The 14,045-nt window shown below is 35.9% G+C and overlaps 1 protein-coding gene and 1 pseudogene across 1 annotated transcript in view; one reads left to right on the forward strand and one right to left on the reverse strand.

The window, feature by feature from the left end:
- The window catches only part of LOC140518999 (plasminogen receptor (KT)-like), a 97,080-nt pseudogene that overhangs the window by 18,124 nt on the left and 64,911 nt on the right, over positions 1-14,045 (reverse strand).
- DLGAP2 (DLG associated protein 2) overlaps positions 911-14,045 on the forward strand; it is a 529,819-nt gene continuing 516,684 nt past the window's right edge. Inside the window, exon 1 of the mRNA XM_072634360.1 lies at positions 911-1,046. The gene's annotated coding sequence lies outside the window, so the exon portion shown is untranslated. The remainder of the gene's footprint in view (positions 1,047-14,045) is intronic.

Consider the following 14,045-nt stretch of genomic DNA (forward strand, 5'->3'; position numbering starts at 1 on the left):
ATTAATAAAGTGGAGTATATGGGGTGTTCAGGGGGGAATAGCACCTCTGGGGTGAAGATTTATTGAGTCATTTTCAGGACTGCTCATCCACCTTTAGTATCCACCTGCCACCCAACTCTCACCTGTGGCACCAAGAAGCTATAAAATGCACAGTGGCCACATCCCAATAAAACTGTCTCTGCAGATAGGCTAAACCAGGGTTGAGAGTAACTGCCATGGCCTCAAACCCTTCAGTGAGTTAAGGAAATGTCTACCCAAAGACTTCTCCTGGAGGAATGGGTAGGTGAGAATGATTTATTCCAATGGCCATGAAGACAGCTTGGTCAGACATCAAAGACTCCAAAGTCATCCCCTGTATCCTGGGCTATCAAGTTGTCTTGACTATTACCATACAGTTGGAGTTCAATGAATCAAGAAGAGAGAGTGAGGTAAAAACTTTGTGCAACTCTACCTCACTTAAATTCAAATCATAGGCAAGTCAAGACTTCACTGCATGGTGCCATTTCTCCTTGGAAATGAAGGACAAACAACATTAATGAAGCATCAAAGGCTGGATTTGAATGTAGGTTTCTGACTCCAGAGAGAGTGCCATATCCACTGTACCTACTTCAGTTTTATTGCTAACTTTCAAACCCAGAGGGTCATTTTACAGAAACATAACTGAGGGAAATGTTAATGCTATAATAAAAATCTAATCTATTTTCCTTGCCAATATTAAGAATAGAGCTGGTGTCTTTTGTCAATTGAATTAATATGTAGCTATACCATTACTGATCAATCATGATTCTTAATAAAATAAGGAATAAAATGAAAGGTTTAGGGAAAGTGTTTGTTGCCCAAATCCAGGATGAGAGCTACTTTTGTTTATGGTACTGGACTCAGTCAGTGGTAGTGTAGTTGAATTGGAAAGCTTCTCTTTTCAAGCCGTGATTTTTATTTATTTAACATCTTCAATTGTAATCTGAAAATCAATGAGAGTAACGACTTCTCTTTTGTTTCTTCTCTGTTTGCAGAGTCACAGTGTACCCTCTGTGGGGAACCGGAAGGTGAGTCTGCTTTCCCATACTTACTGGCTCCCTGGGCTGGGGATGCTAAGAGTAAACTCATGTGATCATTTCCTTTTGTTTGTTCATTTTTGCTGATGTCAAGGATGTTATAAAAAGATGATAGGAAGGGGGAAAGAACAACCCCTTGATTCTTTGTGCTTGATGTTCAAAGTAAATTAAATCAAACAGAGTAAGACATAGTGTGGGCTTCAGACTTACAGATCCTGCTTGTCTAAAGTGAAGTGTCTGCATCAGAATGAAAAATGTGGTATTTACTTTATTCTCCATTTTGAACATTGTCAGGTTTTCTAGATTTAAAAACAATGGCCATCCTTAAAGAGTACTCATTGATTGACTTAAAATGATATAGAACTGGGAAGTCATGAGTAACTTACTAAATAGATTTTCTGCAAAAACAGATGTCTCATTAGTGATAGGTGAAATAAGGAAATGTAGTACCTCATTTATTGTAATATTATTGATGCTATAAAATAAAGACTGCAAATCAAATTTCCAGTCACAGCTTCTTCAGTTTCATCTGAAGCAAAACATTAATTGCACAAAAATATATATATGGAGATGCTTCTACTGAATGTGCAAATGTTTTAAGCTGACTCTGAGAAACCTGGGTATCAATGTAGCATAGAACTTTTACATATTTGAAACAGATAAGGAAAAGAAACATAGGCCAGTGCTGGTTTAACTGGAACCCAATCAAATAGAAAACTCAATGAATAGTATTTTGATGATGTATTTCATTCTGAAGAGAAAAAAAAACTGGAAAAAAAAACTGATGCCAGTGCAAAATGTGAGTTTAGAATGAGATTCTCAAAATAAATGGTTTATTTCAGTTAACTCTGCTATATTTACTAAGACAGGAAATTGTATTAATGCATTTTTAAAAAAGAAAAACTTAGCAACAAAGATTGAAAAATAAAGGATTGTTTGTGATGGGGAGAATTATAATTTAGCCAAACAACTAACAATTATTATATGCTTACTAGCACTTGGCATGCAAAAAAAAAAAAACCAAACTGATTATTGTCCATGTCCTTCAGAAATTTATATTCTAATGGGGAGACGATATGGTCATATGTAGATATAAACAAAGTAAATATGAGGTTACCTTTGAGAAGAAGGCATTAACAAATGGGGTAATAAGGAAAGGTCTCTTGCAGGTGGTACTTGGGTTTTCTTTTAGGAAGGCAGGGATTTAATGAGAAAGTAAAATCAACGTTCCATTTTAGGAAAATTCTGATCAATTGAATTATTAATAAGATTTCTAACTTCCTTAAATGTTGTTTAGCAAGGATACAAGACATAGAGGTGATGCATTACTGATGATTACCATGATAAAGTCTATTTTAAGATTTTACAAACTCTTAAATCTCACTCTTGTCTACATCTGGATTTCTGACCTGCCAAAGATGATTTTGAAATAATATATAAACTCAAAGACAGAGATTAAGAGTCTAGGATACTATGTTCATGCATACCAAATGAAAGATAGATACAATATTGTATAAGTGCTTGATTCTGGACAAATTAATTGAAACATTTTCCCTGGATTCAACATTTTTGCTACAATATATTTTTTTGTGAGAATATACTCAGTATTTTGTTTCCTATTTTCATTTTATTATTAATTATTAATTTTCATGATTAATAAATTTGTACTCACTGTAGGTAATTGTATACACTGCACAAATGTAACACATTTCTTTGTATTTAATAATGTTGATGGCTGTCCTTTAAAAATATTTATTGTTGTATATTCTTGTGGATCATTGGTAGATTCACAAAACTTACAAATGCTAAAGGAGGTTTGTCATACTTGTAGTTGCTTTTCCTTTTTTCCCCTTCTGTACTTATGATGTCAAAAGATATATAGGATGGAAACCCAGAAATAAATCATTTTTTCTCTGGGAATTTTCTAAATATCATCCCAAGATTTTTAGTTTATATAAGATGCTTCATCCAGAATTAACTTAATCTAATTACCATTATGCCTAAATGATTTCCCCAAGTCCAAAACCATTTTTTTTTTGCTTGGAACAATATTGTGAATCAATACCATCCACACAACATACTCATTTGAGTCACCGTTCTACAAAGTGGAAAGAATATCATTTTGGAGTTAGACAAGCTAGATTGAAATTCTAACTCTGCTGCTAAGTATCTGTTTGGCCTTGAACAAATCACTTAACTTCTTTGGGCCTCAGTTTCTTTATCTGTAAAATCAAAGTGTTGGACTAGATGGCTTCTAAATTCCCTTTTAAACTCAGAATTTGTGATCTTATCTATGATCATTGTAGAATGGGGAGTACATTCAATCAGACAAGCCCAGCATCAAGAGATTGGGGGAATAAAAAGCTAGATTCTGAGTCACAAGCTGGGGTAAAGACTCCAGATTTTTAACTATTAAAGTTGTTAACCACAGGAAGAGTTGCCTTGGGAGGTAGCCAGCTCTCTTTTACTTCAAATGCTCAAAGAAAGGTTGTATGACTTATAAAGGATTATGTTAGCCTTGCCTTGGTTGACATGGTACTATGTGCTATAAATTCTTTTCCATCTTTCCAAGTTCTAGAATTCTGTGCTTCTCTGTGTGTATTTCAAAGGAATGAAAGTGGAACTGTTTCAAGATCAAAAGAGAAAGGCAAAGATTTGATAACCTAGCCTCAGCTGCACTTTATTTTCTGAAACTGGCTGCTACATGAATATTCATACACGTTTAAATCATTTAAGTAATTAGTGGAAATGAGCACCAGCTTTCTGTGCAGTGTTCAGAATCTAAAAGAAGTCTTCTTTGCTGGATAATCTCTCTAGGATAGAATATGAGTTTAGCTATTCTGTGCAGCAGCAGAACCTGCCCCAAGTGGACAAGAACAGACAGGATCTCCAATTTCTTTCTTCATGTTGGGTGTGAATCTCCTCCAGGAGGTTAAGGCTGCAGCAAATCTCCCCTCTGTCTTTCTTGTCAGAAAACTGTTAACGCATTTCACTGGTGAGCCACTGAAGTGGGGAACATCCATTTACATTTTAATGATTAGTTCTTTGGCTACAGATTGAATAATTAGCATTGTCTCAGATGATAATATCTGTCAAACAAATGAGACGAGGTGCCAAGTTTACAAGAATCTTGGGACTTCAAAATTTTGTAATTGATGGAAGAAAATGCATGCTAAGTTCTCCTTTCTCTTTTTTAAGGTGGTGTGGCCTATTTTTTTCTGAGATCTGGAATTTTAATAGTGTATAAAATATAGATCACTATTTCTAAGAGCATGTTGCTTGTACTTTTTAACATACCATTATTGATTATTTAGAAACTTAGATGGCCACATTTGCAAATTGAAAACTTCCAGTAGTATTGCTTTACTACCTATGAGATCTGTGATTCAAACTATGATTCATAGATTATTCATCTGTCATTTGTTTATGTGTATGAAGGACTGAAGAAAAATTGTAGAAAATATTTCAGTTCTTATTGGGCTTTTAATTAGTCAAATACTGGAATGCTATTTGTATTGTTTTGTTATTGATATTTTACTAACAATAGTAAAGAGGCAATGGGGCATAGAGAATAGACCTGTGAATTTTGAGTCAGGGAGGGTTGGGTTCAGGTTCAGCTTTTGATATATACTTAGTTCTTTGTGAATCAGTGATTCACTTCACCTCTCAGTGTCCTAGGCAAATCCCTAAGACTTTTAAAAAGCAGACAGATTGTTCATCTGCTTTCGTGGAGAGAATTTCAACACTCAAAGTTCTATTTACCAATGAAGTCAGAAGTTTGGATAAAAACAAAAAAAATACTTCTTTAGGTTCATTGATTTACCTTCTTACTAATGTTGGCATTCATTTCCCTGGTACAAATCCCAACTCTTAAATGCCTTTTTTATAAATCCTCCATATAAGCAAGAGTTCCAAAGCAAGAGGTCTTCCTTTGGTCCTTTTTCCAGATACCAGGGTAGCACTCAACAAAATAATAATAATAACTGTTATTATTGTGTGTGTTCGTCCTTCATTGCCAAAAAAGACCATGTCATCAGACAAATAATGATATGACTTGCACTTGACTTTGTTTTGAGTGAGGGAGAGCTGTGCAGGTCACCAGCTTCACTTCTCCTCCAGAGCCATCTGAATCCAGTGACCAGATATTCATCAGGATGTCTGGAGATGACCCATGATGAGGCAACTGGGGTTGAGTGACTTGCCCAAGGTCACACAACTAGTGAGTGTCAAGGGTCTGGGGTGAGATTTGAGCTCAGGTCCTCCTGACTCCTGCACTGGTGCTCTATCCACTGCACCACCTAGCCCCTCAGTTATTATTATTCCTATTATGACTGACAATTTTATATTAGGAAATGTGTTTCATTTACTATCTTGTTAGAACTTCATAACAGTCTTTTGAGGAAGGTGGTACAAGTGTCATATTGGTCCTAACATAGGACACCTCCCTAAAATGGACTCTAAATGGACCCTAAAAAGAAACTATTTCAGTACATTGAGAAAGAACTGACTTTAAGTCACAGTCAAGTTTTACATAAGCCTGATTTGGGAATGGAATTGCAGTCAGTCAAATATTTATTAAGTTCCTACTATGTGTCAAAACACAAGTAACAGGGGAGATAGCATGGCATAATTAAAAGAGCACTGGATTGATATTTAGGAGACCTGATGCCTAGGTCTCTAACTTGACATGTTACCTTGGGCAGTTGCTTCACTTTTAGACTGAGTTTCTTCTCCTTGTAAAATGAGACAGCTGGTTTATACAAATTCTAAGGTCCTTTGCGGTGCTAATATTTGTTATTTTCTATAATATATGACAATTCAAAAAGTCCATGATTACATAATAGACAATAGACCATTTACTAGTATAGCTAGGTGGGACTTCAGAAATTATCTTATCCAACTCTGTTGTTTTACAGTTAAAGAAACTGAAACTCACACAAGGGAGATAACTTGTCCAAGGTCACACAACTTGGAGGCAGAGCCCGAATTAGAATCTAAGTCTGATCTAGCCTCTTTTGGGTCAGTTAACATCAACTCTTCATTCCTCTATTTCCCACTTTCCTCGATAGCTACAAAAGTAACTCATACTCTGTTCCCCTCTCTCACTAAAACGTTAAGTGAGAATACCCTTCAAGCATCCGTAGTGAATGAATGACCTATATGCTCAGTAAGTCCGAGTTCTTAACTCAGTGATCCTGGTCTATCAATTCAAGATTGCTTAAGGTGATAGAAAAAGACACATTTATTCTGAAAACACTGATTAATTTCCACAGTGTTCACAATTCACTCTAAAACTCATATTTAGTGTGCTCTTTTATTAGATTATAAACTTCCTGAAGGCAAGTCTGTCTTTTGCCTCTTTTTGTATCCCAAGTGCTTAGCACAGTGCCTGACACATTGTAGGTGATTAATAAATATTTATTGATGGATTGATTATTTGAATCTGCTAATCCTAAATTAATAAGAATTCATAACACTTCAAGCAAAACAATAAGGTTTATATCATAAGTGCTTTTTACTTCATAGAATTTAGAGCTGGAAGTAATCTTGGATGTTATTGAAGGAGACAACATGGTTAATTCCAGTCCTGTTTCCCCATAATGTGACTCTAGGCAAGACACTCAACTTTATTCTCCAATCTATGAAGAAAAAAAAGGGGGGGCGGAGTTTGGCTTAGGTGATCTATCAGGACTCTTTCAGCTCTGAATATCTCATATGATCCAGTCTGACCTCATCATTTGACACATATCCTAACAGAGTTAATGTCTCTTTAAGTTAATACCTTGAGTATCATCAAAGTGCTATGTGGTAGTGTCCTGATTAGTTTAAAAGACTTTTTCCTAGGAGTCAGTCTGGGGCAGGATAAAAACAACCACATTGGTCTCAATCCTCCATCTCTTGCCAAGATGCTAGTAACATTTGGAGAAAGAGACAGTATACACATCATATGATAGAAATAGGGGGGAAAAGTGATTTTCAAAGTAAGCATAGTGTAAAGCAATAGTTCTCAATGGGTAGGAGGTGGCAGGCTTAGAAAATGTAACTTAAATCATATGGAATTTACACTAACTGAATGCACATATGCGAAGCTTCCAATTCTCCTTTAACATGCTATGATTACTGATGATAAACAACACTATGTTATGAGTCCCTTCCCACCCCCAAAAGCCAGAGAATTGCTGGTGTAATAAAAACACACTGATTTTGGCATCAGAAGATTTGCATTCAAATACTGGCTGTTGCTAGCTGTGTGATCCTGGGCAAAGTATTTCATCACACTGAGCTTCTGTTTCCTCATCTGCAAAGTGGAGATGATAATATTAGTTGCACTACTGACCATAAGCATTGTTTTTGGAAAGCACTTGCTAAAATTCCAAAGTGCTGTGGAACTGGAAGCCATTGCCATTGTAGAACAAGTCCGCCACTCAATAATTATAAGATTGACAGACCCTTGGCGAACACAAACAAATAATCAACCATAACCAAACAAAAAATAGCTTAGTCTCTGCCCCAGAAAATTCAGAATTGGGCAACAATCAAATGCTCTGAACAGATATAGTGGAAATATGATATTGTCTAAATCATGATAACATGTCAATGAAAGTGCTCATTTTAAAAATGATTCGAGCGACGTGTGATGATATGAAAGGAAGGCCAGCTTATGGCATAACTAACTGAATCACAAGGACAATTACATAGCTCCTGAAAATAAATATATAATGTTGGTCATTTGACCATTGGTTATTAACAACAAGAAATACATTTATGTAGTAACCTATACTTGGAATAAAAAATAATATTTGCAAAGCCATCAAAAACTGCCCAAAGAATAGAACAACATAGAAGTAAATTGTCTATGATACATAACATCTAGGGATCACTGAGTATTACTTTGTCCAGAGAATGATATATAAGCACAACAAAAGCTTCCTTTGCAAACAATAATTAATTCTGGTTTCTCTAATACTTAAAGTCAGATACGTGGTACAGTAGATAGAGAACTAGACAAATTCAGGATGTTGCTGTTTAGTTGTGTCAGACTCTCCATGACCACATTTTGGGTTTTCTTGGCAGAGATATGGGAGTGAATTTCCTTCTCCAGCCCATTTTCCAGATGAGGAAATTGAGCCAAACAAGGTTAAGTGACTTGCCCAGGGTCAGGAGAGCTAGTAAGTGTCCAAGGCCAGATTTGAACTCAAGAAGATGTGTCCTCTTGACTCCAAGCTCAACACTCTATCCACTGTATCACCTGCAAAGTCAGAAAGACTTCAAGTCCTGCCTCAGATACTTAGAGCTGTTTGACGCTGGGAAAGTAACAATCTCTCCCTGCCTAAGTTTCCTCATCTGTAAAATGGAAATAATAATAACACCTATTTCACAGGGTTGTTTTGAGAATAAAATGAAATATTTGTAAAATATTTTGCATATCTTAAAAGATTTTGTAAACGACATTGTTGTTGTTAAGATTTATGCACTTATTACTGGAATGTTTTTTCCTCAAAGAAAAAAAGAATATTCTATTGCTGTGCTCAGTTGGGATATAAATGTCATGCATAATCTTTAAATGTCATTTAGTTAGAAAACAGTGTCATGCAACAGTATTTTTGTCATGGTTGTGGTCATTTCCTGAATTTCAGGAATTCATTTTATTTTTTAGGACAGTCTAGATTAGTATCATTTTTAACGTTTGTCTCTGCTAGTGCATAGCATATTAGATGCCAAAGCCTTTCACAATATTGACAGATATGTCAGGTGAAACAAAACTCAAGAAGAAGTGTATATATAGGCAATAGGTGTGTTTTGTGTTTGTTTCTAAATAATAATTAAGTATAATGAAGGGGATAAAATTGTTTTCCCTTTTCAAAAAGCATAACTGAAAGAAGATGTAACAAATAGTCCTCTTTTAAAACACTGAAATATTTCATATCCTCCCCAGTTCCCCTAAATTTCCTAAGGCTTTGTCTACATAGACATTGACACAAAAATTTCAGTGAAAAGCATGTCCTTGTGCCATATAATATAGTAATAAACAAAATGTTATTGAAGGCGGAGGAACTGTGCATGTGTGTGTGTGTGTGTGTGTGTGTGCATTTGCACGTACCCACACAAAGCCCCTCCTTTCTATAATAAGGGACTAGGGAGTTTGTTCAAAACTTTAATGTACTGGAATCCACAAGTAATGCCTCCAATGAGAGGCGCAGGTACTACCTGTATTACAGACTTCCCTTAACTAGACTGTATTTGAGGGAGTCTTGTTTAGTGGATTAAGTCAATGCCCTTATTTGAGTCTTAGGGCTTTTGGTATGATGATGTTTGCAGAATATTACTGATTGTTGTAGGGATGACACTGTGGGTATAAGGATGAGGCTAGAAGACCTCTCCCCAATTAATGTGGAGGGGGGATTAATCTTGTTCCATTTGGCACAAGATGATAAAATTGGGTTATGTCTCAGAGAACTTCATAATAGAACTGTTCATAAGTGGAATGGGCTACCTCAAAGAGATAGGAGAGGTAGTGAGGTCAGTCTGTAAACATTGTCTGATATGTTCTTGTGGGGATTCTTTTCATGTATAGGTTGGACTAGATAGCTTTACAAAGTCTTTCCAACTCTCAACTTTTTTGATTCTCTAGCATGGTGTTAGGATGCTTAGTTTCAATCTCTGCTTTGCTACTTATTACCTGTGTGACCCTGTGCAAGTCAATTCTTTTATCTCAATTTCAGTTCTTGATCTATCAAAGGAAAGGGCTAAACCAGAAGCTCTAAGGTCCTTTTCCAGTCATAAACCTATGATCTGGGATTCAAAACCAATGTTCCTTAGCTCTGAATTCTGTTTGCTGTTGAATTTAAATAACAGTGACATTACTAAATTTGTCTGTCAGTACAAGGCACTAGTCAAAGGTGGGAACGCTTGAGTAAATTAAAAACAAACAAACAAACAAAAGCCTCATTCAAAGCCTCAGACTTAGGAACACCACTTTTTTTTCCACTCACCAATTACTAGTTTCAGGAAATATTTGGGCTGAGTTCTAGTTGATATTTTGTAATCTGAATGACTGATAGGATAAAATGACCTATTTTTTTCTACCTCTAAAAGTAATTGAAGAGGTTAATTTAATATAGAAAGGCAGAACAGTACAATAGAAATAAAATTAGTCTCAATGTCAAGAGGAGTTTAGTCCAAAACCCTCCTCTAAAACACGCTGCCCTTGTGACCATGGGCAAATTACTTATCAGTGTTTCAGCAACTCTTTAAGATTATTAATTGCACAGAAGTTGTCAGTCTTCTTAGGTTGAGAGAGTTGCTTCAAAGTTCCCTTGCCTCATTTAAGAGGCCATCCCCTGACTACTTCTTAAACAGTAATTCATCTTTCTCACTGACTCCAGTTCACATATTGTGTAGATACTCTGTGCTCCACTCCACAACCTCTGTGTTCTAGTCAAGCTGAACTCTGCTTCTGCCTGTTCCCCTTCCACCTTATATGTTTATGCTTTCCTGCCTCCATGCCTTTTCTCAGGCTGCTCACTATACCCAAGAAGAACTGTGGAAAACCACATGCAAAGATAGAGAGGAATTGCAATATGTGTCAATGGATAGAGTTTCCAAAACAATCCAAGTAGAGATACTCAATGTATTTTAGTACTAAGTGTGATACAAGGGAAAGAGTATTGCATTTTCAGTCAGTGTACCTTGGTTCAAATCCTGGTTCTGTCACTTACTGCTGTAACTTTGGGCAACTCACTTGAGTACTCTGGGACTCATTTTCCACATCTCCAAAGGCTTAAACTAGATGGCTATTAAAGTCATATCGGCTCTAAATTTATGATCCTAAAGTTCACTTTAGTGCCAAAAGTTTTCATTGATCCTTACCATTGCAGTGATCAATGATATCTATACATTATCTTTGTTCCAAGAATAGGAAAATGAATAGATTCTATAGAAGGAAGGGTATATGTGTCATGTTCTCATTTGGATAAGAAACTGAGATGAAATTTATCGGTGCTGAGCTAAAAATATGCTTATGACTTCAAGATATTTAATTTTGTAAATGGAGTAACTCCCTCCAATTATATAAGTAGTACATCTGCCAGATGTTAGTATATAGGTTGCCTCAGCACAGATGGCTAACAAATTCATCACTCTGGGGTCAACCTTTTGCTGACGAGTCTCATGAAAATTAAGATTGTCCCTAGATAACAAAAGTATGCTGTCATTTGACCCAATGGGCCTAAGAAGTATGTATATCTTCTGCAAAAACATCTTTTTAATTAAAATTTGTTTTCATTTATACTGTATTTTGACAGGTGCTAATAACACATTGAAGGAAAATAACAAATAGCAAGCATTTATTAGGTACCTACAATCTGCCAGGTACAATGATATAAAAAATAAAAATGGAAATATTCTCTGCCCTCAAGAGGCCTATAAATTTTATGGGGGTAGACAATATGTGCACATTTAAGCATATAAAAGTGTACATGCAAATTATATGACATATAAATAAAACTCCAGAGTCACAATGGAGAAGTAGATATGGCATTGGACACAGTGATATCTTAAATTCGAGTCTGAATTCTGGCTTTGCCATTTGCTACCTGAATCACTTTGGTTAAGTCTGGCTTTCTAATCTGTAAAACAGGGTGGTTGGATTAGATCAATCAATTGCTAAGAATATATTTAGCACCTAGTATGTGCCAGACACTGTTAATGCTGGAGATTCAAAGACATAAAAGGAACAGACCCTGAACTCATGGAGCTTACGTTTCCTCAGGTGAGACTATGCAAAGATAAATAAAAGGTCATGTTGATGTAGAGCACTAGTTGAGGGTGTGGGAGAATAATCAGGTTGTGCAGAGAGTCACATTTGATCTGAACTCTGAAGGAAACTAGGGACCCCAAAGAATGAAGGTGAGGAGCAAATGAGCTCTAAGCATGGGGTGCAAGATGCATGAAGGGATGGAAATGAAATGGAATGTGGGAAACAGCAGGATCTGTTTGGATAGTCCAAAGAGCACAAAGGAGAGCAATAATATATAATACGGTTGTAAAGGTAGATTGGAGCTAGGTTATGGAGGTTTTTAAATGCTGAACATAAGAATTTGTAATCAATCCTAATGGGTAAGAGAGAGTCCTAAGAATCTATGGAGCATGAGTGACATGATCAGACCTATGATTTAGGAAAATCATTTTGGCAGCTATGTGGAAGATGAAGTGGACAGGGAGAGGCTTGAGGGAAAAAGACCAACTGGCAGACTACTGCAGTAATTCAAATAAGAGGTAATGAGGACATGAGCAAGGCTACTATCTGTGTGAGTGGGAAAGGGGTACACAGAGTGAACTAAGCTAAACCTTCTGCACTAAATTCTCTGATTTCAAATAGACTGTCTTTTGTATGTGTCAGTGGAATATTAGATCAAAACACAACTCCTGGGAAATTTTCTTTGTTTCGATGCTCCCCTAGTAGAGGATGAGAACAAAACCAGATGCAAATTTTCAGTCTTTAATAACTGTGATCCTGTTTGCTCAGCTCTCGGATATTTTTTTCTACTGAAATAATGAGGCTTCTATCATCTGCATTTTTCTATTACCTCATGACAAATACATGATAATGGTCCTGCTTCTCAGCTTATGGTGCTCCATATGAACTTCATATTTATTCTGAATTGAAGAACTTTGGGGTTATACTTAGAATCATTTATTTTGTAATTATTAAAAAATTCAAAATGAATAATTCACTGCTATCTGTCCAGTAAACTTACAAGAACATTTAAAGTCAAGATTTTGTTTAAATATTTATTGCATTAGAATAAATTCTTCTCTAGATTTTTACAAAAAAGCATGAAATTATTTTTAAAGGATTTTCTTTCTTTGAGCAAGAAAATAACAACCTTAAAACATCTCAAGGAAAAATGATACAACTACATTGGTTTTATATTAACAATGGTTAACTTAAATAACTACTTTAAAAATGAATTCCAAGTCTGATCCCATGCCCTTGATGTTACCTTTCATGTCACTTTCTGGGCATGTCATTGTTTTTTGTACACTATGGCACACTTATGCACCATAAGTCTTTCCAATGACTCTTAAGTCACCTGCATTTTCTTTTCTCTGAGTTCATGATGTCCTACCATTTGAAGCCATATATGTTTTCTAAGCCTTGTTTTACAACTGAAAAACTAAGTATGGAATAATTCAATGTTTTGCACAGAATCATGCTGTAAGTTTTTAGCAAAGTCAGAAATATGAAGAATTGTTTTATTAAGTTTATTTTTTTCACTAAGTTTACAAAGTATGTTTTTGTCAAGGGTCTAGATGGCACTGTTCTATAGGAGGAGATATAGAGAAACCTGGGCACCTGTAACAAGCCACTGCTCTGGGAGGGTTGGAGGACAGGACAGGGATGGAGACTGAGAAGTTCATTCCAGCCTGCCATTTGGTAGATTTCTATTTTAACTAATTATTCTTGCTACCTAGGTGCTAAGCTCTGTTATTTCCAAGCTGTTAAGTGCTATCCGCAGTCTCTAAAGTCAGTGCCCTCAGACAAAGCTATGGTGAACATCCTTAGTTACTGCTCTGAGAAAAGCCAGGAATAGAGTTTTCTGATCTGAGCCCCAAGGGCCTGTCATTAAATTACTCAAGAAATAAGAAACTATTATATACTCAAGAAATAAGCCAGCCAGACAAATGACAAGGATGAATTACTGTTAGTTCCTTGAAAGTAAGGATTATTCTTTGTATTTTTACTTTTTGTATTTGTATTTGTCTATTGTATTTTATATCTTTAGCACCATGAACAGTACCTGGCACCTAGTAAATACTTAAATGCTGATTAATTGATGCATTTGAATACCTACTCTGAGATATTGTGCTAGGCACTGAATAATTCTCTCTCACTTTATGCCTAACAAACATATCCCTGTGGATCTCCTCTTGAGAGATAATTTTCTCTAAATTCAAGAGGAGGCCCTGACTTCCAATCTTACATTG

Source organism: Notamacropus eugenii, chromosome 1, assembly GCF_028372415.1.
Source record: "Notamacropus eugenii isolate mMacEug1 chromosome 1, mMacEug1.pri_v2, whole genome shotgun sequence".
NCBI lineage: Eukaryota > Metazoa > Chordata > Mammalia > Diprotodontia > Macropodidae > Notamacropus > Notamacropus eugenii.